At 36.8% G+C, this 23022-nt stretch overlaps 1 protein-coding gene across 3 annotated transcripts in view; it reads right to left on the bottom strand.

The window, feature by feature from the left end:
• The window catches only part of PCDH10 (protocadherin 10), a 237785-nt gene that overhangs the window by 109628 nt on the left and 105135 nt on the right, over positions 1 to 23022 (bottom strand). For all 3 annotated transcript variants that reach the window (XR_010360721.1, XR_010360723.1, XR_010360722.1), the window contains exon 5: positions 15548 to 15618. The gene's annotated coding sequence lies outside the window, so the exon portion shown is untranslated. The remainder of the gene's footprint in view (positions 1 to 15547; positions 15619 to 23022) is intronic.

Genomic DNA, 23022 nt, shown 5'->3' with positions numbered 1-23022 from the left:
TTGCAATTTCATTTCACTCTTCTATTAATCTGAAGCCTTACAAACTATATCATTCTGCAAATCCAATCACACCATCAGCTCCAATTTCAGTCCACAGCAGCGAGTTATTGAACTGTAAAAAGAAAGAGCCAGATATCTGTTTCTGCACCTAAGACCTGCACAGCCTTGTTTACTAATTTAATTTGATAACAAAGTTGGTAATTCTATTTCTTCCCAAATATTTGAATGTTTCATTTTTCTAGGTACATATCTGCTCATTTGATCTAATGGCTGTCCTTTCAAAAATGTCACAGAAAGCCATTAGCACAGCTTCACCAGTGTTAAATGGTTGGACATAAATGCTGATTGCTGAGAACAATATCCTTTGCCCACAGCACAGTGATGTAAAGGTTGGATAATTTTATTACCTTTAATAGCATTTGCAGCTATGCAAGCTAAGCCAATGATATGGGTAATCAAATCTCTGACTTACAGGGTGACCACCTGTGGCTATTAGAGAAGGAATCCCCATTATTTTAGGCCCAGGCACAATGCCACATAACCAATGGTTTGCCATTTCAGAGGGGGAAAAGGGATGAGAAAAAGGATGAAAAAATTGCTCTGGGTGGCAAACAAATTTAGTTTTAATCAGAATTCCTCACTGCCTGTTCACAGAGAATCTTAAACATAGTATGGGGGACTTCTGAAGTCTCCTTATTGCCCCTTTCACCCTCCAGATTGCACATCTACTGCTTTGGCAGGTCTCAGATCTGTCAGATGCACAGTGCTGCCAAAAGAGGCAAACCTCTCCCCATGGCTGTCACCTGTGCTTCCCTCTGCCCTGCTGTGGAGCTGCACATGTTTGGAATTACAGAATTTTCAACTGCAAGAGGCAGGCCCAGTGCCACTGCTGAGTGTCATCTTCCAGAAATGAGGGTGGGAGAGCTTCAAGGCAAGTGGTCTGTTCACTTATTAAGATCGCCTCATTTCCTTAATTGTAGACTAATTGTGCAGGCTGACCACAATTTAATATGGTATAAAGAGAGAATAGTGACCTCAAAACTAGTGAGATAAAGCTGGGGTTGTAGATATCTTCCAACTTACACAGCATTTCCTTCATTATTCCTTCCCCTACTGTGTTTTCTGGGTCTCACCTTTGCAGACTTAAGCTTGTGCCTCAACATGGCATGGTGCAGAAAATACATGTTGTACTTTTAAGTACTTGAAATAAGCTGTCGAGTTGAAATTTCAGAGTGATTTTAAACCTCTCTTTTGAAACAGTGCAGATACACTGCAAATTATATAGTGAATATATTAAAAGAAAGAACACAAAATATTCAGTCCTGAACTGCTGCATATTTGAGTTAAGATTTATACCGTGGCAGCTACTATGGCTACTGAATCCTGAACTTTGGATCCAGAGATCCACTAAACGAGATAAACAACAAAATATTGTTCAAAGAGGTAGATGATAAATCAGAAATATCTCCTATGTTAAATTAGGAAACATGAAAGTAACTTTTTTTTTTATGATGCATTCACTTTCAAGAATGCTGCATTGCAGAAAGCATTTAGCTTGTCATGTTATTCTATTATTTTATTTTACACTTCATTCGTTTCTATTACATAGTCTTGCACTTTATCATTAGGGTGTTCTGTTGTTGCAAACAGGCACATTGAATTCTGATCCAGTTATTCCAGAAGAAATTTTTTGTCAGCCTTTAAACTGAAACAAATGGATGAGTGTGACACTCAACAGTTTTAATAATGTGTTGACTCTTGGGTATTCATGGCCTTTAGATGCCTAAAAATAATAATGTTTTCGTATGAAAAATGAATATTGATTAATGAACTGATTTTTTTTTTTGAACAGCAGTTCAGCCAGTAGCTATACTTGTCATGAAACTTGTTATAAATCACATAATGTATATACCAAGAAAATTGAATTTTTTTCACTGCAAAATGCCTCCCTATCATACACATGTATCCACTGCTCTCCTTAACAATGGAGAAAAAAATAATAAAAAATCAACTATCCTCCCTGGCATATGCTTAACAAATTTATGCATGAATAATTATCAGAAAAAATTCAGCAATATTGTAACCATCTGTGAAAGTAACAAACTTCTGTGTAAACCAATATCCTGTACACATAAGAATTCCTTTATCTGCAGGTGCTAGTATTGGAAAATGCTAAATCTTTCTGGAGTTGAAGATATACTCAGTATTAATTATTTACAATTTATTTTTCCAGAAAAACGGAGACTGAACTATCATTACTGTAATATACCAACCTCTGATAAGCCACAAAGATCCTAAGAATCTTCAAATTTGACTAGACAAACAACTTAAGATGATAAAAAATATAGAACAATAATACATTCAGGTGAAGAAAGAAGTAATGAAAGGAAAATAACTTCAATAAGCTCAACACCAAGGAAAAACATGAAAGGTGGAATATTTAACACAAAAATATTAGTAAATATTATCACACTCCTGTAGAAATTTTAAACACACTGTGAACACTTTAATAAATTGAAACTTAAACCCATATTCTTGCTATTTTTTTACATTCATCAAACCAAACCATTCCTCTGGAGTTAGAAGCAGGAGAGTCCCAGAGCATCCAAATGCAGGGACAGATAGTCCAGTGCTTCTGCTAGTCCAACTGCTGCCTCCTGAGTCACCTGAAAAGCTCACCCAAAATCCTTCTTCCCTCTCAGCTCCAGCCTGAACATTTTCCACTTGGCTCTTAAAATTAAAGAAATTAGAGAATCACACTTTTTTTTTTTTTTTTTTTTTGTTTGGCTGGTTGGGGTTGGTTTTTTAAAGCATGACCCTTTTAACACTTCATTTTATGTATTTCATTAACCATAACACTAAGGTCTATTGCTTATCCTCATTCCCATGATACTCAAAACCAATAAAGGTGACAGAATCTGAATGTATCTCGCTTCTTTCATTTTTCTCCACAAAATTTACTTTGTTTCATCATACTTAAAGGATCCAGAAATAGTGGATATAATAAATATCCTGCACATAAATATTGGAAGGCGTGGGGTGGAGTACTTATTGGCTTCTAGGAAACCTCTAATTTCTTTTTATGCTGAAATATCCTTAAGGAAGAAAGCTTATCTTCTCATTGCATTTCACAAAAATTTCCCTTAATTGCACAAATCATGATTTTCTACATTTTCTCTCAAAGCTCTTTGTGGAACTCTTTTGATTCAGAGTACTTTGAGTTGCCTATTACTTGAACAATAACTTCCTTCAATAACATGTGAAATACAGGCAATTCCATCAATCTGAGGTATTTTTCCTAATCTTTTAGACAGAAGAAAGTGATGTTATTTTAGATGAAAAAACCAAACACAGCAATCTGAGCAGCAACAACCCAGTGTTGAAGCAATTCAGTTAGTTTATTTCTCCACTTCTCAAACTTTGGGTATTTTGACGAAAAGTAACTTGATTTTGTAAACCCACCATATTAACCACAGAAGGTTTGCTTATAATAGAAGTCATTCTGATGCAGCACATAAGGATATTTCTTAAATCTAGAAGTAAGGCAAACCAGCTCTTCCTAATGATCTGTTTGTGAATGAAATTGACTGTTTTTCTAGCATGTCTGGTAGCAGTCAGGAGAACAATTTATGGATCCAAAAGAGACCATTTTGGTTTAACATGTCTCTGTTTTGTAGAAACAAACTCAAAGTTTATTTTCAGGGAGCCAAAAAAATTAACAACAGAATAAAAAGGGCATGTAAATCTTCATGATGTAATTATTCTGATTAATTTATTGACAACACAAAGTATGATTTTATTAAAAAGCTCTAATTGGAATCAACCACCAAAATCCTTTAAAAACTTGCCTTGCTGTTCTTCAGTCTCAATTTTCTCTCTGTCTGTAAATATTTAATGGCTTTCATTTTTACAAATGAATAGAATTACATTTAGCTTATAAGAAAATAGTTTTTTAACCCTATTACAGAATGTGCAATCTCAGCACTTGCCACAAGTGTAACTCTTTTCCAGAATATTAACATATTCTGGAAAAAATAATCTTAATTTCAGAATCAACAGAATTTTAAAAAACCCTACTTATTTGGTAATTGAAACTTTTGGAATAATTGCATCTTTCAGATAAAGAAATCTTAAAGAGCTCTACATTTTCCATCATAAAAGAATGGAATATTCAGAGGTTTCTAAGCAAAAAAACAAGCCAGAAATTATAATGCTACTTTGTATGTTAAACTTTGTATGTTGTTTAAAAACTGATGTTTCAGTTAAAAAAAGTTTTGGCACATTTTTACTAACAAGTATAGGCATTCTCGCAGCACAAAATCCTCAGCATTCCTGCACAAATCAAGCAAAGGAGGGATTCTTACAAGGGATTGTTATTGGATCACTCTAAACGTAAACATACAATATAAATTATTTTCTACAAGCGCACAACTAAAAGTCCTCAACAGAACTAAAAAGTCCTTTGCCTAACTTCCAGTTAATTTCATCATGGGTCTCTATTATAACTATAAAACATGGGTCTTTTTCCTCCTTCTTTGATGTTAAAACTCGAAAACAAATTCTAAGACACTTTTAGAAGCTCAGACATAAAATTTCAAATCACCAAGAAACCTTCTGAAAGAAAACTCTCTTCATGCTATTTTTTTAGGATAGGTAGAATTATAAACTTTTTGCTGATCTGGTCAAGTCCTCTTTTTCATTTCACTGGGACTCCATCTAAACAGTTTTATTATTGTCAGCCTCAGTCCTGAGGCAGATGCTCACAGTTAAGAACCAGAAGGAGTGGGAAAAGCCTAATGCAGGATGCCTTTGTGCTATCATGAGAAACAAGGAGTGGAACCTCTGAAGCTCTTGGTGGAATCAAGAATGGAGGACAAAAATAAACAATACAAAATGTGGTCAGCTCAAGGTTTACAGGAAAGAAGGTCACCAACCAGCACAGCCTGGGATGACACTCCAATGCCTGCAGTTTTTAAATATGACTCACAAGAAAAGAATAAGCAAGCTGTGCAAGAAGAGCAGATGGCAAAAATCCACGAATACTAACATAAAGTAGAGCAGAGAGGCTGTGTGTTCTAGGAGCAAAGTTGCAGAAGCTTGAAGAGAACTGTTGTATAAATAGTCTTTGAAGAAAGCAAGGGTGACCTCACCAAAATGCTTCCTAAATGACGTGGTTTCAAGATAAAGCACAGTCTCATTATGATAAAATGTATAAGCAGAATAAAAAAGCTTCTAAAATTAACAGGCAACACTGAATAATCCTCAGGCATGCTGTCATGAATAAGTGAAAAGTTTAGCCAGTAAAAAAAATGCATTGGTAAAATTTAATAAATTTAGTAAAATTGAATTCCATAATTAAAGTTATAAATGTAATTGAAAAATGGTAATATACCAAAATCTAAATCTTGTTTCAACATAGATAACAAAGTATTTCCTTTCTTATTTTAGAATTGTCATGCAGGTGCAATTAAATTTGCCATACAGGAGAACGTGGACCTGAAATCCAGGGCGAGTATTAATTCCATATTTTTAGCTTTCCTTTTTATCAAGGAAAAAATTCTCCTCCTGGATTATTTATATTAGCTAAATGACACATAGCTTTGACACACGGAAGTTTTGGTTCTCCTTCCTACTTTCAGGAAGTTCTCTCAGTACAGAGGTAAACCTCAACTTGTTTCACATATTTGTATGGATTTTGACAGATCAGACGCAAGTTAGAACATCCTGGGAGAATAGCTGACTGTACCCAAGAATCAGAGTATTAAAATGAAACAGTAAAACAAGATTCTCATGTGAATCAGCAAGGTGTCCAGTCCCATGGCTGTGAATAAGCTTTAAAAACAAACAAGATTAAATAGAAAAACCCTGCTTGAATTTAAAATATTTGAGATAGTGATAATTAAACCTCTAGTTTTGTTCACTTTTACATCAATAAGTGAAGACTTTGAAGGAGCAAGGTTCAGTTCTGTAGCCTATTTTTTCTATAAACTTTGTGAAAAATCTCATTTGCTGCATGAAGCAGCAGATGCTCATTTCTGATACAGCCTTTGCATTTACCCCATGTCCTTGTACAAGATACAGTCCCTGTGTAGAGAGGGAAAACACACAAGTTACACATTAGCTCCTGCTTTACAGGAACTGAATTATAGATGTAATCACCTCACTGTCTTCAAGCTACTTGGTAGACAATTTTAAAAAAAAAAGCAATTTATTCTTAGAGACCAAATACTCTTCTCCTGGACTCTTCAGTCTGTCTCTGTGAACACCTTAGAATTTTATTTTAATTGCTGTCTTCATCAGCAGGAAATTATAGGCTTTAAGAACAGAATGCAGGAAAGCTTCAGATAGTAATAATCCATGACTAAATACAATCTTAAAAGGTGAATGAATACATGTTTAAAGAGTTTTGTTTAAATCCACTGCCTGAACAGTTCTAATTCTGTAACCTGCATAATTTACTGCATTATGATTACTAATATATTTTTAATTCAAACTGCACTATAATCATTGTTCAACACATACAAAAGAATAAAAAGGACAGAAAAAATGTATGTATTCATTTGATAAAGTGTATTTAGTAGCTTTTCTATGATAAAACATTCTGCAGAATTGATTAGAATTTAGAGGTATATATAGTTCATAAATTACTGAATATACTGACATTTTTAATATATTTCCAGTGAATATTCAATTAATCTGCAGATTACTCATAGTACAAACAAGTCAGCTTGTTTTAAAATACAGAACACAAACATATCCACTGTGTTTTAAACTCTACCTTTCAGCAACATGAGATCTTTTGGTTTTTAAAATTTCTTCTTAGTTTTTAATGCAATCATATTCTATTAAGTGCTATTGATTAGGGCAGTATTCCATTACACATTTCTAGGTCTATGGCCATAAAAAACAAAAATAACTCAAGGAGTAGGAAGAAAGATGGATACAATCTGTAGGTTATTCTACCTCTTCACTCTTGTAGTCATTCAGCCTGACTCCTACAGTAGGTAACAAAAAAGCAACATCTGCTGCATGATTCATTTTGTAGGCTTAGGCCTAAAATTAATCCAGGAGTTAGCATAAATTAATAAACATATGATATTGCTATTTTCTTCTTATATCATTACTAAAAGAAGAGAACAAATGTTTATTATTATCTAAAGGGAAAGCAATGTACAAGGAGTTCTTGAAAGATCACAAGATCATGCAAACATATTAACAAACTTCTCTAGATTAAAAACAGGGGTCAACCTCAAATGTGAGAAGTATTTTATACAAAGCAGAGCAATCCTCAGCATGAATATTGGTCAGATATAGCAATATTCCTTCTCCTTGTCTTCCTGGGCACAAGTCTGTGTGTAGATAATATGTGTGCATGAAAATGACAAACAACATGGGGAAAGGCAGCGAGATTCCATGTTATTTTCTGGTATTGCTCCACGGATTAGGCACATCAGGGTATGGACCAGAGAAGGACATGGCAGTGCTTCTACCAGACACACAGGAGGTTGTTTTTCTTCACTTCCCTGAGAGCCACTGAGTTCTTCCTGAGCTAGACCAATGCACAATGGGTGAGCATTAAAGTGGGAAAAATTGGGATGTCCCATTTGGCAGAAGCCCCATAGAGTTTGGATGTGCTTACATTGTGCTTACAGCTGGTCTGTAGGCCAAACAACTGAGTTAACAGAAGCAGAAATTGATAAAATACGAGTTTACCCATAGCAAGGAAGAAAGCAAGGCCATTAGCATGGAAACTGATAAAATATACACATAAGGGATACTTGCAGTCAGAGGATACGTGCCTTAGTGAGCAGCATATGTGGTGCCTTAATAATTTGTTGTAAACTCATGCCAATTAACTATTGACGTTAATTGCTTTGTACCAACAAAATATAATAAGCTATTGCTTTGTCCAATTAATAAAATTGTCACCGTCATATTGTCTGGAAAAATTTCTTCACCAGGATTTCTCTCCTGGGAAGCTGAGAAGCCTCAGAGAAAAAGGAAAACAATATTATCTCATTTGCTTCTCCTGTGTTTCGCTGCTTTGGAATGTGGTTTGGACCTTGTTTACCAACAGGTGGTTATTTCATGTGAATTGTTTTTATTTACTGGCCAAGTAAGTAAAAAACTACAGCTGAGCTGTATCAAGACTCTGGAAAGAGTCACAAGTTTTTGATTGATCTTTTAGCCTTCTGTCTGTATCCTTTCTGCATTCTTTAGTATAGTTTAGTATAGTTTTAGTATAGTATTCTTTAATATAGTATTGATCATAAAATAATAAATTAGCCTTCTAAATACATGGAGTCAGATTCATCATTTCCTTCCTTCATCTGGGAACCCCGCAGATAAAAGATATAATGAGCTGGTTTGATGTAACCAATGACTTAAGATCATGCTCTGTTAAGGGTATAAAACTTAAGAACAACTTGTAACAAAGAAGAAGCCATTGTTGTCACCGCACAAGTGTGTGTGTGTGTCACGTGTCCATCTCAACAGTGACAACAGAGTGACGGTGAAGTACTTCTGGGCAGAACCCTCTCTGGGAATCAGGGATCCTGGATGTATTCCTGGCCCTCAGAACCTCTTACCAGTCAAGATAAAGGACAAGCTAAGGATGAAGAGGGACATGGCACACATTGGCATCTGCTCCTAACAACCAGAACAGCATCAGGGGACACAAATATCTCCTTTTGGATATTGTGCTGGGGTTTGCAGCTATATATCAAAGCTATAGACCATTTTGTGACAAGTGGGAAATTGATTTTTCACGAGCCTCAGTGAAGGGGTGCACAAACCTTTGTCCTTTTGCTGTGTGAGGGAGCATTCAGCAGGGCCAGGTGTTAACGAGTTCCTCCTTCAGAGGGGAACACAGCTTTCATACAGCACAGCAGGAAGCTCCAAAAACACCCTAACAGTGACACTGAACTGCGAGGGCCACCAGCTACTTCTCTGATCGACTCCCAGCTTCTAAAAATTCTTCAGATAGAAAAAAACCCCTTCTTTATAAGGAAGGTAAAGGTTTATATACTACCACAGCACTAGTAACTCACACCCTCCTAAGAAATCAAGACCTGCTTTCCATGACTTCTGCTCTCTTGCCTAATTTGTGGAGCTCCAGAGTTTTTTTCTTAAGGAAGAAGCTATGGGAGGACAAAGTAAGACAATTTTACATCAGACTTGTTGGTCTGTTGGGTGCTGCTGCAAGCACAAAATATTAACATAAACAAAAAACACAAAACCAAAACCAAAATTAAACAGTAGTTCTGCTTGGTATATACTAATATACTTTGCTTCAGATGGTCTAAGTTATTCCACTTCAAATGAATAAATAAGAATACTAAACAGAAGAATTGGTGAATACAGACAAATATCTAAATCCATTTTTCTGATGAATAAGAGTTTATGTAATCTATTATTATTGAATTAATGAGACTGGCTATCATGATGATAACCTTTAAATTATTTTAATGTAGACATTTATAATATGAATGAAGTGTGGTTTTCTAAAAATACTATTCAGTGGCCATTTATAAAAACAATCACAATTGAAAAATACAAACCAAGCATCAAGAAAAAAAATTGTTCTCTGTTTGAAATGTGTTTCAAAACATATTTGAAATATGTTTTAAAAATATCATTATATAAAAGCAGATCTTAGAAAATCATGTGTTTCAAGTATTTTACCTGCTTTCCATCAATAGATAATAATGACTTAAATCTTTTTTTCCAGTATACCTTTCATCAATTAAAAACTATTGTTTAGTTATTTAGTTGAGAGAATAAGGCAACATAGGCATCTTAATATAATTATCAGAAAGTAAGTTAAAGAAATTAAAGATTACTACAATGTTACATCCTTGTCGAAGCCAGAGAACAGTAGAATCAATATATGAAAGGTTGCATATCTTTAGTACCATTAGGCAAAACAAAAGAAAATGTATTACATGCTGTCCAGTTTTTCCATCATTATGGTATTTCCTTTGATTCTACTTTTTCCTTTTAAAGTATTACCTTACCATTAAGCCTGCAAAATAATTGCATGTTAGCATAAACCTGCACTTAACTTTTATTCTGTAGGCCTCTATGCAAAAGTCTGACTTAGCACATAAGTTCAAGAAAATAGACTTTGTAAACATTATAACAGCAAACTACAGCATTCAGAAGAATATTACATAGTTTTTGTGAAAGTAAAAAACAGTATGTAACAGCTAAATACATGTGAATTATATACACAGAGAATTGTCTAAAGAAAAAAAAAAAACATAATAGAATTCCTGTGTTTACAGTCCATTAACAAATTTTAGATCCAAAACAAGAAGTTTTTTTTATGACAGTGTAAATCCAGGTGACAGTAGTCATCTCGATACACCTGCTGTCACTACCGTTTTCATGCTGGTCTAACACTGAGAACATCTTTTCATTCTAATAGTTATCTTTGGCTATCCCAAGCCTAATAACAGTGTGATCCCCACCCTAACAATGGAGTCATCAGATCAATTTGTAGGATTGTTACAGATGATTGGAAAGAGCTGCATGGAAGACTACAGGAAAAATCATTTCTCAAATACATCTGGCTAGAGTGACATCAGAGGGACAGTCACAGATGCAAACAGGTCTCTGACAAGCAGAGAACACTGGATGTTTAAGAGAATTTCTTCTTTTGAAGTTCACTGACAAGCCATTCTACTGAAGACAGAAGTGGCAGAGAGCTAATATTTAAAAACCTTTCCCAGATCTGCTGTACCAGAACTTAAACTTTTACTAAATTTAAGGAATGGATGCAATCAACTTGATTATTGTTCAGGTATTTTGAATCACCAGTGAAGACAAGAAAAGAAAGTAACAGCATTGAGAGATTTTTCTTTCAGTATAAGCTGAGAAGAAGTTAAAGTGAGAGAATTAGAGAAATAGTTATTTAGATTACAGGGATAAAGCCACAAATTACATTGGGCACTGAAATACTATTTAGATAGCAGAGCCCTCCCATGGGCCCAGAAACTTTTGATCAGCTGGTGCCTATTCCTAATGCTGCCTTTTAAAAGCTGATGCACTTACACACTGTTCCCACTCATAACCAGCATGGTTTAGGCTCACTGTGAATCAATTTCATCTGGATCAGAGACATTCAGAGCTGCCAGGTCTAAGCATTCATACTCAGTAAACCAGGCGATTTGCAGAACTTTAATTTCAGCTTTTGCTCCATTTTGTCACATAGTTTCACAGCATATGCAGTTACCAAAGTAATTCAGGCACTTACAGAGCACAACATCAGCAGAGAGCCAAAACTACTAGATCCATGCCTACTGCTGAAGGCCAGGCCTTGCTTTTCTTCAAGGTGCACTTGAACAACGTCTTCCCATCAGCTGTAACTCTGAAAGTTGCCCTGATTAATAAGAAATTTGTTACACTTCTTTTCTTCAGGACACATAAATTTTAAAGTAGATTTAAAATATATAAATGGAGAAACTTATTTACATCATCAGAACAAAGATTTACTTCCCCTGTTACCCCACCTCCAACAAGTCACTCACAGTGTTCAGGAAAAGAGCAGAAGTGTGACAGGCAACATGTGCCAGGAGAAAGACCCCCTCCCTCCAATACCATACAAGCATCTGACAATCAGGTTTAGGGAAGATGTTTTATAGCCTCTAATGGACACTGGATTTTTCAAATTTTTTCTTGTTCTCTTGGACTCCCTGCCTCTAGAAAGCATAAGTTTAAATGACTAACCTCTCCCCAAGAGGGAAAAGAGATATTATTTTTCCACTTTAGAACTGCAGCTGAATAATGGCATTGGGCACCTTTTAGAACCAGCATTGTCAGAAGCAGTGAGCAATCACTCCCCATTCACCTTTTCTATACTCTCATGATTTCTTAAATCTCCATCATATTTCACCTCACCAGTTGTTTTTTTTTCATCTGAAGAGTCAGTTTCATCTTTCTTTTAAGAACTTCCCATCTTCCACACTGCTCTTCTTTCCTGCTCCTGGCCTCATCTGGTTTTTGAATGCAATATCAAGCTGTCTTTCCTAACTGCTGAGAGCTGAATGAGAGCCCAGCATTGAACATATATCAGTGGAGCTGTTTTAGCTTGTCCTTAAGTGCATTCATTACTTTGCATTTATGACCAGTGTAGTTCTGCATGTCTTTAGTGGCATCATATGAGCGTTCTCCACAAAGTCAAATAAAAGCAGTATTTGCAGTCACTACCTTTTATTCCCTTGAAATCAGGGCTGATTTAGTGCAAGGTCATGCTCCACAACCATTCACTCAGTCACTTAATTTCTTAGTTTCCCAAGGACTCTAAGGCAATACTATGCTAACCTTAGATTTGCTACAGTTCATTTTCTTGTTTTACTCTCAAACTCTTACTATTAGTACTGCAGTTTGAGGTTGTTCCAAGGGCTTCTCAGCAAAGAAGGTGAAACATTGCTTTGTTTCTAAAATCCTCTGGAGCAAGGAGTGCAGCAAACACTGGCCGTAGCTGTTTGCTGCTGCCATACATTCTGTCAGCTGCTTCTTTCACCTCACTCCTCTACTCTTGTGTTAGCCAGTCCCACCAGTATGCTTCACTATCTCAGAGTTTAATAGAAGCTTATGATCTACCACACATCACAGTTCACCACTGGTCCCTTCTAATGCTGCTGCAGAGCTCAAAAGCAAATCACATTTACCTCATTAGGAGAGGAAATTACTTGCATTCTCCTTCTTTCAAAATCAAGGACAAATTCTTCATCACTGGGTTTCTTTAGACAAACAGACCACAGAATTAAGAGGTTTTTACAGCTTCCTGTGTTCTTGATGCTGATTTCAGGGAAGTACATCCAACATCAGTATTGTGGAAGATCAGGTCTTTCATTTTCATTTGGATATATTTGATCCTTACAAGCAAAGGGCTGAAGCTTCTAGTCAGGGGACAAATAAGGTGCATCTTAAAATTTTCACCTGAATGGCATTAAGTAGCAGGAACTAGAGTTAAGAAGAAGGTCTGGCTGGTTTTATTTTCCCAAAAAAAATTAGATGCATATCTTTTGAGGTTCAAGATTACTGTTCCCACCCTGTGGGGCAGTAACAACCATGTTTAAAGTAAAAATACTAGAGGACCTGCAACCTGTCATTCTCGTCTGTTCTAGCTGGCATGTGTGATACTCAGATGGAGTTCTCAAGTTTGTACAGCAACACCTATTCCCTTTGAAATCACCAGAAACATTGCATGAATTCAAGTGAAGCTAATGGGACCACTTTTGGAGCAGGATACATGACAGCTGAAGTAGTGCTGTCACAATCTGGCTTTTGAAAAATACTTTCAAAGCAGAGTTAAGCTACTGCCACATAACAACACCTGCTGCTCTGATACCATAAAATAAACTTTGCAGATGTTATTTTTAGCCGAATCTACTTTTTGTTTGTTTGTTTAATTAAATACCCATCTTTTCTTATATTGATTGCAGGGCATCTGTTCATTTGCGTGATTCTGACTCATTTCTTCAGTCCTTTATTTGCTTTTCTATTCTATTTATTCATTTGTACCTATACTACTGTTACAGCAAGACTTTCTGATCTCTTCAATGCTTGTCCTCCTTTTGCCAGGGTCCATTCATCTTAACAGAGCTAAGGTTATGAAATATGAATTAATAATTCTTCCAAGTCAATAAAAAACTATGCCAGTATACAAAATTTGTGTAATGACTACAATGTGTTGGGCAAATAAAAACCTACAAAGGAGATTTACAAGATTTTCTGGAGTTTAAATATTTAAATCATATTCTGCTGATACAAGGAGATAATTCTGATGACCTCAGTGGAATTACCAAAATTTTGCTGTCTTATAACCACTAGCATTAAACAGCCCAAATCAAACATAACTGAATTTCAAGATGCCTTACTCTAAAGAAATAGAAACAAATCCAAAGAAAGGCAGCTCATCTGTCTAAGGCAGGTGCAGGGAAGTGCTGCCATCTGTCTTATGATACTCTTTGTAATATCCCTAAGACTACCTTATACTTCTGGTGTGGTTCAGTCTCAAAGTACTGAGAGATGAAGTGCAAATATTTAGCAGCTGTTCTTTATAATACTAAATCTGCTTCTACCTTGATTTTTTTTTCCCAGACTCCAATGTAGCAGATTAGGACAGAAAATGTTCTTTTTTGCTGTTCAACTCTTCAATTGCAAATATAATTTTAAGCAAGGAATGTACACCATTCTCTTCTATAGTAACAATATTTTTGGACCTCATATTTTTACAGTATTTAGTAGATATTAACAAGATTATTTAAGTAAATTTTTTTTTCTTTTAAAAACAAAACATATTTTTCCAAGTTTTCTCAGTTAGTTGACAAAACGATCTATTTTACAATTCCTGGTGGTAATTTTGTAATTACTTTCCACTAGTTATTTCACAAGTTAATGTCAAAATACCACTTGAAAAAAATCACATACTATGTCAAAGAATCCATATAATTTAATTTACCCTTTGTCATCTTGCAAACAGGATGACAGTAAGGGCAGCAAATAACATCTGAACATTAGTTGTAGAGATGTATTATCAAAATATAACCACAACACATGCACTTTTATTCCAAGAGGAAATAGGTTCAGATTGTTATAGAACCTTCCAGCTGTGAACATAATATCAGGGCTGGGCTTGGTACTTTGGTCCACCAGATTTAAAAAGAAAAAATGAAGTGATCCCAACACAGAAACAGTGTATTCAATAGCATTGTAAAAAAATTCCCAGGAACATAAGAAAGCCATAATCAATGCCCAGGATGCCAAGTCACAAATTAATCTTACTTATGTATTTATCTGCTTTGCTTAATCTATTTTTTCTACCCTTATTTCTATTTTTAATTATTTAATCTTTTCATTTTTAACTGAAAATCTATGTTCCCTTGTTGTTGACTTTGCTTCAAAGCAGGGTCTGCAGTTCAGTTTCACATAAGCTTGTCATGAAAAAGCTATCAAAACCATTCACACAGTCTGCCCTCTTCTCAGGGACAAAAGAGAACATCAAAGTGCTTTGTACTTATTGTAAACGTGTGACCCTCCTTCCCAGACTGCCAAGATGCAAATATAGAGCTGCATTCAATTTTGATAAAATTCTCACAGCACAGTAATGCAGCTTGAACTTTGTGTTTTAGAAAGGAAAGCAGCAGAAATTGAATACAGATGCAATAAACTCTGAGAATAATATTGTTCTTGCAACACAAACCTTTTTACAGCACTGAAGGAAAACATACATTTTAACTGTTTTGCATTAACCAGCTTTTTTTATACCTTTCATTTCCTGTTTCCATTATTCAAATAGAAAGCAATCAGAATTTTAAACAAAAATCATTCTTGACCTTTTAAGTAAGGGCAAGTACAATGAGACTTGACTTGTATTCACAATAATCTTAAATCATATTTCTTGACCCTGATGCCTCCTATTTTCAGCTTTATCACTTATGATTTCTTTGTGATCTTTCAAGATAATTAAAGAGACTGCATCATTCTTTAAACAAATAGTCCACAAGCTGAAGATAAAACTGGAAACCAAGTTGCCTACCTCTTCTCCTAATGGCTTAATCCTTGTATTTTAGCTTTCAGCAAAAGAAGGCCATTTCCTACAGTATCCCACTGGAGAAAAAAAGGGGAAAAATAAATCATTTTAGTCACTGAGAAACAAAAAATGTAAGTTTCAATATATCAAGGTTTTGTTCCATCTGGGAGTGTGAAAGAATATGTCATTTTAAGTTATGTAATTTAAAGTATCTAAAACATGTTCCATTTAATCATTTGCATCTTGCAGCATTATTTTATTAATTAGTGAAATACTTATAGCTTCTGGCTGTAATCAAAATGTTTTCTCCAAATTATCCTGCTTATTTCAAATGAAGACTTAAAATGTGAAAACAGAAAATCCAGTAAATATGTGAAACGAAATGATCTATGAATATTCACTCATAGATGGCAGAGTGAAAGAACTCACAAAAGCTGCTCTGAACATAATCTTCTCCAGGCCCTCACAGCATAACCAGATCTAACCCATGTGGCTACAGTGACTTGTAACTGTCTTGAAAACTGTCTTCCACAATGGACCAGTGCAAGAAGATCTGTGCAAAGAAGGGAAAGAGAGAAAAAAACCCCAAAACAACAAAACTGCTGCCATGGCATTACTCATGTCCTCTCCCTGTCCTAACAGCAGCTGTAGGAATACCAAACTCCTGCTAACTCCTCTACATTCCATCTGGTGCCCAAATGGAAGTTAGTGATTCCTGAGCCAAGCCCCAAAACGATGACTTGTAGCATTTCCATAACTGAGTGTCCTTTGCTTTATTTGGAAATGGATTTGTACTAAGATGCCTAAATAATTACATACCATTTATCACGTGCATCAACAGTTCACTGCTTTTGGCTGTCCAACTGATTTCAGATACAGTCAGTTTGGATTTGAGCAAGCACAGAGACTAAATATTTACTAGAGGTAATGGCATTCTTCAAAAGAAATTATTACATTGCTAATACAGGCAATGCAATAAAAATGACTTCTCTTTAATATTTTATTTATAGTAATTATTTTAGTCTCGGTGTTTTTCTTTTTTTAAAAAAAGAAACTGGTGGAAAATGCTAATTTTAATGTAATATTTTAGAGTCTTATTTAAAATGCTGGAGGCATTTTCTTGGCATTTGTAAACAGCAGCATTTTCATTTCCTTCTGAAAAGGAAATAGAAGTGATTGCCATCATTCTTGTTACGTTTTTTCTTTTACATTTTCAGTAGCAGCCTTTTTTGTTTGTTTGGAGTTGTGGGGGTTTGTTGCTTGTTTGGTGCTGTTTTTTTAGAATCAGGGTTACAGATGGATCTGTGGTGGGTTAGCCCTGGCTGTCAGTCAGCCACCCTCACTGCCCTTCTCAGCAGAACAGGGAAACACTGTAAGACAAAAAAAATCTCCAGGGTGTAGATAAGGACAGGGAGCTCCCTCACAAATTACAAAAACCCCCAAAACTAAAACCACCTTCCTGCCTTCTTCCCAGGCTCATTCCCAAGTCTTCTGGCTCCTGCTGCCCCTGAGGAGCTGAGTGCTGCACTGGGGGCCCCTGAGAGCCCCTGGAAGTGGCCACACCTCCCAGAGCAGTGCTGGGGTTCAGCTGGGGACCCTATTGCTGCTAACACAAATAGCCATTAAAAATCCTGTCTAATCCTCCAGACAAAGATAAGAAAACTTATGACAATATACAGGATTAAAACCAAGTCTTTCAGCTTCCCTCCCTAAGGTTTGGGCTTATTTTCCTCTGTGACAGGAAAAAAATGAACTGTCTGAAATACTAGGGAATAAGTCAACAATGTATTTTAGGCTTTGAAATATTAGAGTGACAACTCCTTAGTATGCACCTTTTCAGATCAAGAGAATGTAAAGGCAAAACACCATTAGAGATACTGAAGGAAGGGGGCTGGGATCTAAACACACAATTCAAATGAGTTAGCAAGATGCAAATCACTAAGGGTCATGTTCACTTCATGGGAAAAATCAGAAAAGTCAGAAGATCTGCACTTTGAAATGGGTATACTCAAAAAAGCCAAACCAAACCAATTTAAATTAGACTTTTTTTTTTTTTTACAAAGGATAGAAGTTCAATGTAGATGAAGTAATAAGAGCTCTGAAATTAGCTATACAGAAAGTATGTTCCTTATAATACATGAGTTCTATGAGTATTTGGTTTCAAAATTACATCATTTTTCTACTTTTTATTCCCCACTAAATACAAATCAATGACACTTGTGCAATAACAGTAAAACTGGTCTTCTGCCAGACTTTGTGGCCTCACACAGGGTATTTATGGAAACAACTTGTACAAATCACGGACCTAGCTTAATCTTTAGATTCTGGGTTAAATTATGTTTCAAAAACCATAAGAAAGGAGGAAAAAGAATAATAGAATGATACTGAATAGAACACATTTGATACACTCAAAGTTACCTTTAATTCTCTAACTTCTACAAAGTTCAGCCAAACACTAAGATCCTCAATTTTACAAGTGTGTGTCTTAAATACTGCAAGAATTCTAGCAAGCTAAACAGTGTTATTCTATTACCATTATTTACACACATTATTACCTTTTCTCTCTGCTATAGAGGAAAGGAAAATACCTCAGACTACAGTATAGTTCTCTGTCTTCTTTTTAAATGGTTGAGAATGTTCTGGGCTGTTTCAATGCACACTCTGGAAACTCATTCCAACAATAAGACAATGGTTACTCTGTGTTTAAGCAAAATGTAAAACCCATCATAACTTGAGGAGATGATCTCTAAATGCATAAATTCTGACTGGCAGCCAGTTAGTTATCACCTTTACCACTTGCCCACACATTTGTTTTTGTTAATGTTTTTGAACTGCCTTTTTCTAAAGACCTAATAGAACTTTATGAAATATGGTGACACAGAACTCTGACACAGTCCTTGTTACAAAACATGCCTCAGATGGCAATTACTCAAAGGATGCCATGAGCTCAACAAAACCTTCAATAAATACAGGAGAAGTGAACATCTGCAGCTATTGTTTCAGCTGTAAATCTTGTGAATGCTTTTTACTGTAGCAACAAACTGCTAATAAATCCAACTTTCATTGCCAGAAACATATAAAGGACAGGATACACTTCATGATGTTTTCTCCGTGTCCTCCCCGAGCCCATGCACTCAGGCATATTGTTTCCAGATATATTTTATAGCTAGCAGTGATACACTGTCCCCTCTACCCTTTCTCTTGACTGATGAGACAGAGAACATTGACTGAATGCCATTACCTGGCACTACCTCCCTCTTGCTCAACAGAAATGGGAGGCTTTATGCTTACAGTTCATATTAGATTTAGCAGCAATCATCAGCATTAATTGCACATATATCATTTGGCAAACAGACTTCTTAAAAAAAATCCCCAAGAAGCAATTTAAGTGCTGTCCCTTCTACTGTGCAAAAGCAACAGTTTCCTGGCCTGCTTTTAATATGTGTATTCAAGACGTAGGACTGACAGGCCAGCCACAGAGAAAGATACTCAATAAAGTCTCAGATTTTCAAAGTACTTTAAATGCTAATTCAATAAAGTAGCACAAAAGCTAGACACTTCTCAATAACATTAGTTTCCACTAGTTTCCACCAAAAAAAAAAAAGGAAAAGGAAAAATAAATCATTTCTACAGTAAGATTTACATAAGCATTCACATTGCACATAGCTTTAAGCCCTAATAACTACAAAGGTCATTGGCTTTGGCTTGTTTTTCCTTTCACCTCCTGTCACCACACTTTGTTCTGAATGAGGACATGATGGAGCCATAAAGAGACAAACTAATATTGCTTGAGCAGAAAAGCTGAACTAAAGATGGCCACCCTTATACCTGAGCTCTAAAAATCTCTGTTGATGCCAAGTTGGTTTAAATTCAGGCTGAGGGGTGTTGAAGGCACATGGCTTCTCAGCAAGCTGTGCTCCATGCAGCAGTGGCTCACTACTGACAGCAGCACACACCAGCTGGGAGGGGCAGGAGCATTCAGCAAAGCTGCTGGGCAGGTGTTTGCTCTTCACGTCCCTTGGTGCCCTAACTCAACTTTTTCTTTGCTTCTTCATTTCTTGAAGGTTTGAAACCCACCATCGTCTGCAGCCTTCAGAAAGGTAAAGCTGATGGGATAATGTGTGAGTTATTGAAGGTTTCTTTGTCTCCACATCCTCATTCATTAACCAAACTGAAAAGGAAGGAGAGGAGAACTGTTCTACAGATAACTAACTTGTTGTCACCTACCTCAAAGGTAAAGATGACATTATAACCATTTCTCTGATACAGTTCAGCATAGGCTGTTGAGTCAGGGAAGACTGCAAATTCAAAATTTATCTGAGAGATGTATAATTTTTTTTCTGGGACCTCAGCATTTTGCTGGTGTTCATGCTTAGCAAGTTCTATGTAGCTCTGCTGTACTGGTGTTTTCACAGCTGGCTATCTGCCTTCTAGAAGCAGATTCATCTAAAACTAAAGGGAAGCAACAGCTTAGTAGACCCTGACTAACAAAGACAGAGAAAAATATTTCAGTGCTAGAGGCAGAGGAAAAGATTTGAGTAGCAAAGACAAATATTTCAGTACAGAGAAGAGGGAAGAGGAAGTGGAGAAACAGAAGATGACTATCTCATATGAAATTCATTTAAAAACCCTTTTTTTTTTTCTCAAAGTTTTACACAATACATTCTATAGAAATAATTGTCATCACAAAGGGTATCAGACATCAGAGGTCAACAGGTTTTGGAAACATAAAGGATTTGCCATGGTCACTAAATGTAGTAATAATAAACAGAGAATGCTGATGTGTCAGGAAGTGACTTAGTGCATAGGACTATTTTCTCAGTTAAGAAGAATTACATTCCAGAAAATACACTTTTATAGAAACCATATTTCAATTGGGCATTTATTCAATTAAGTTCAAAAATCGCCAAAAGCACTTTCTATTGCCAGGAGATACATTAGTATCAACACATGACATGGGTTTCCAGACAACTTTTTAGTAGCTTTTCTTTGATTAAAGACATGCAGGTAGAAGGTTCTGAAGAAACTACAAACAGATGCATTATAGCAACAGATATGACTTCACAAGGGAGTTGATTACCTTCTACTTGGAGGCTGAGTAAGTGACTGTAAGAAGATATCCATTTTCAGGGAGTGCTGCCACTGATGTTTTGTTAGTTGGCATTTACTAAACAGACCAAAACAGGTGTATATTTGATTCAGGGCAGTTTAAGGGAAAGCTGCTTATTCTTTTACAAACTAATCCCTCTTCCCTTGTGTTCAGTCACATAATAGTCTGCAGTTCACAAGTACCAAATACTAGCTAGCATTGTAAAGATGGAATCAATAGCATAATCCTATTAAATTCCGCATTGCAGGCTACTTTTCAGATATATAGTGGAATCCTCTTAAATCGATTTTTTTTTTAATAAAAGGTAGGGTTATGTGAGGCTCTAGCTAGAAACCTAAAATATATTGTCTACATAATGTTCTTAAGATAGCAGTCCAGTCTGTTTTCCTCTGTACAATTTCTGTGTGTTGACTGGATTGTAACTGTGATGCTTTGCTAGATGAACTTCCAAAACAAAACCAACAGTTCCTTAGTTATTGCAATCATAGAACAAGAAAAGAATTTATAAGTTTTCTCACATAAGTCTTCAATGAGAAGTGACACACATAAGTGCATGTAAGCTATTGTTGTGATTTCATCCCAGTGCAATGCAGCCACTTGCTCCCCCACCAACTGGATCCTGGGGAGAGAATGGGAAGGGTAAAATCCAGAAAACTTGTGGGTTGAGATAAAGCCAGTTTAACAAAAGCCACACACACAAGCAAAACAAAACAAGGCATTAATTCATTCCTGTGGGTAGGTGTTCAGCCATCTCCAGGACAGCAGGGCCCCATCACAGGTTACAGCAACTTGGGAAGACAAAACCCTACCTTCTCCGCACTCTATATTCTGAGCATAATTTCCTATGGTCTGGAATATCCATTTGGTCAGTTGCGATCACCTGTCCTGGCTGTATCTCCTCCCAACTTCCCAGGCATCCCCAAATTCCTCACTAGTGTAGCAGCACAAGTAGAAAAGGTCTTGGCTTTGTGTTTGTGCTCAGCATTAACAAAAACATTTTTGTGTTATCAGCCCTGTGTTCAGCACAAATCCAAAACACATCCCCATATGCTGTGAAGATCAAACCCCAGCCAAATCCAGTACATTCCATTCCTTACCCTGTACTATTTACATCATGATCCCACACTGTGCAATACAACTTCCTTGCCCACCATTCCCCTTTGCCTTCTTTACTGTAATACACAAATTCCCACAAAATGTCTATTGAATTTATTTAGCCCATGACTTTGGGCTGCTTCTCTTGTGGTGGTCACTCAGGACAGGACAGTGGTGTGCTACATGGAGTTACTGGGCATCAAACCAGCATGGGTCAGGTCACTACTGCACTGTTCCTTGTAAGGCTTCTCCTCCACAGGTTTGTGTGGTTTCTGTCACAATAATTCCTGTAACACATAACTCCAATCATGCCTTGCAGCAATTTAAAGGTACCTTCATTACAATCTTCACTTCTTTTGGGCCATGTTAGTCTGGTTTAATGTTGCAATGAGCTCCTCTTCTTTTCCCCAGCCTGGCTGCAGCAAAGAGTTCCTGCTGTAGTCCCCCAGAATAGCCCACATCACAGTCTTCCATGGACTGCAGGAGGACAGCTGCTTCACCATGGTCTTCACCATGGGCTGGAGGGGAATCTTTGATTTCCCTGTTCCAGCCTGGTGTCCCAGCCACCGTGGACAGTCCTCCCTGCACTTGTCCATCACTGGTCCTTCCCACAGGCTCCAGTTCCTCACAAACTGCTCCAGCGTGCGTCTCCCATGAATCACAAGTCCTGCCAGCAAACCTGCTCCATCACAGGTGTCTCATGGAGTCACATCCTCCATCAGGCATCCACCTGCTCTGGCATGGAGTTTCCGTGGGCTGTAAGTAGATCTCCTCCGTTGTCTACTCATTCACAAGTCACAATCCCTTCAACTCAAGCTGAGACCGAAGTGCCAGCCTGTCCAGCACAGCAACACAGAAACAGCAGCCATAGCCAGGCACATATCTGCCAGCCCAGGCACAACCCTGGCTGTCATCAAAACATCCCCAGGCACAATACAGTGAGGTGACAAGAGGTACAGCACCACAGGAAGGAGTGACAGCCACTAACAAGCACTAGACTCTCATTGACAATCGTGGAAACAAGCCCCATGGCAAGCACAGGAGCCTGCTCATTACTGCCTAAACAGCACTATCAGACATAAATTCAATCTGGTACATCCCATCAGACCTGTCATCTCAAACCCTTCAGGCCCATCACTGGGCACCAAATAAGGCTATTGGGATTTTGGAACAGTATCCCCCAATTCAGTGTCCCCACTGAGATTCTCCTCACAGCACTGTCCCCCTCACTCTCCTGTGACAGGATGGAGAGAATTGAAAGCACAAAAGCAAAGAA

This window comes from Passer domesticus, chromosome 4 (assembly GCF_036417665.1).
Source record: "Passer domesticus isolate bPasDom1 chromosome 4, bPasDom1.hap1, whole genome shotgun sequence".
NCBI lineage: Eukaryota > Metazoa > Chordata > Aves > Passeriformes > Passeridae > Passer > Passer domesticus.
The sequence above is the reverse complement of the archived record's forward strand: the minus strand, read 5'-3'. Positions and strand labels throughout refer to the sequence as shown.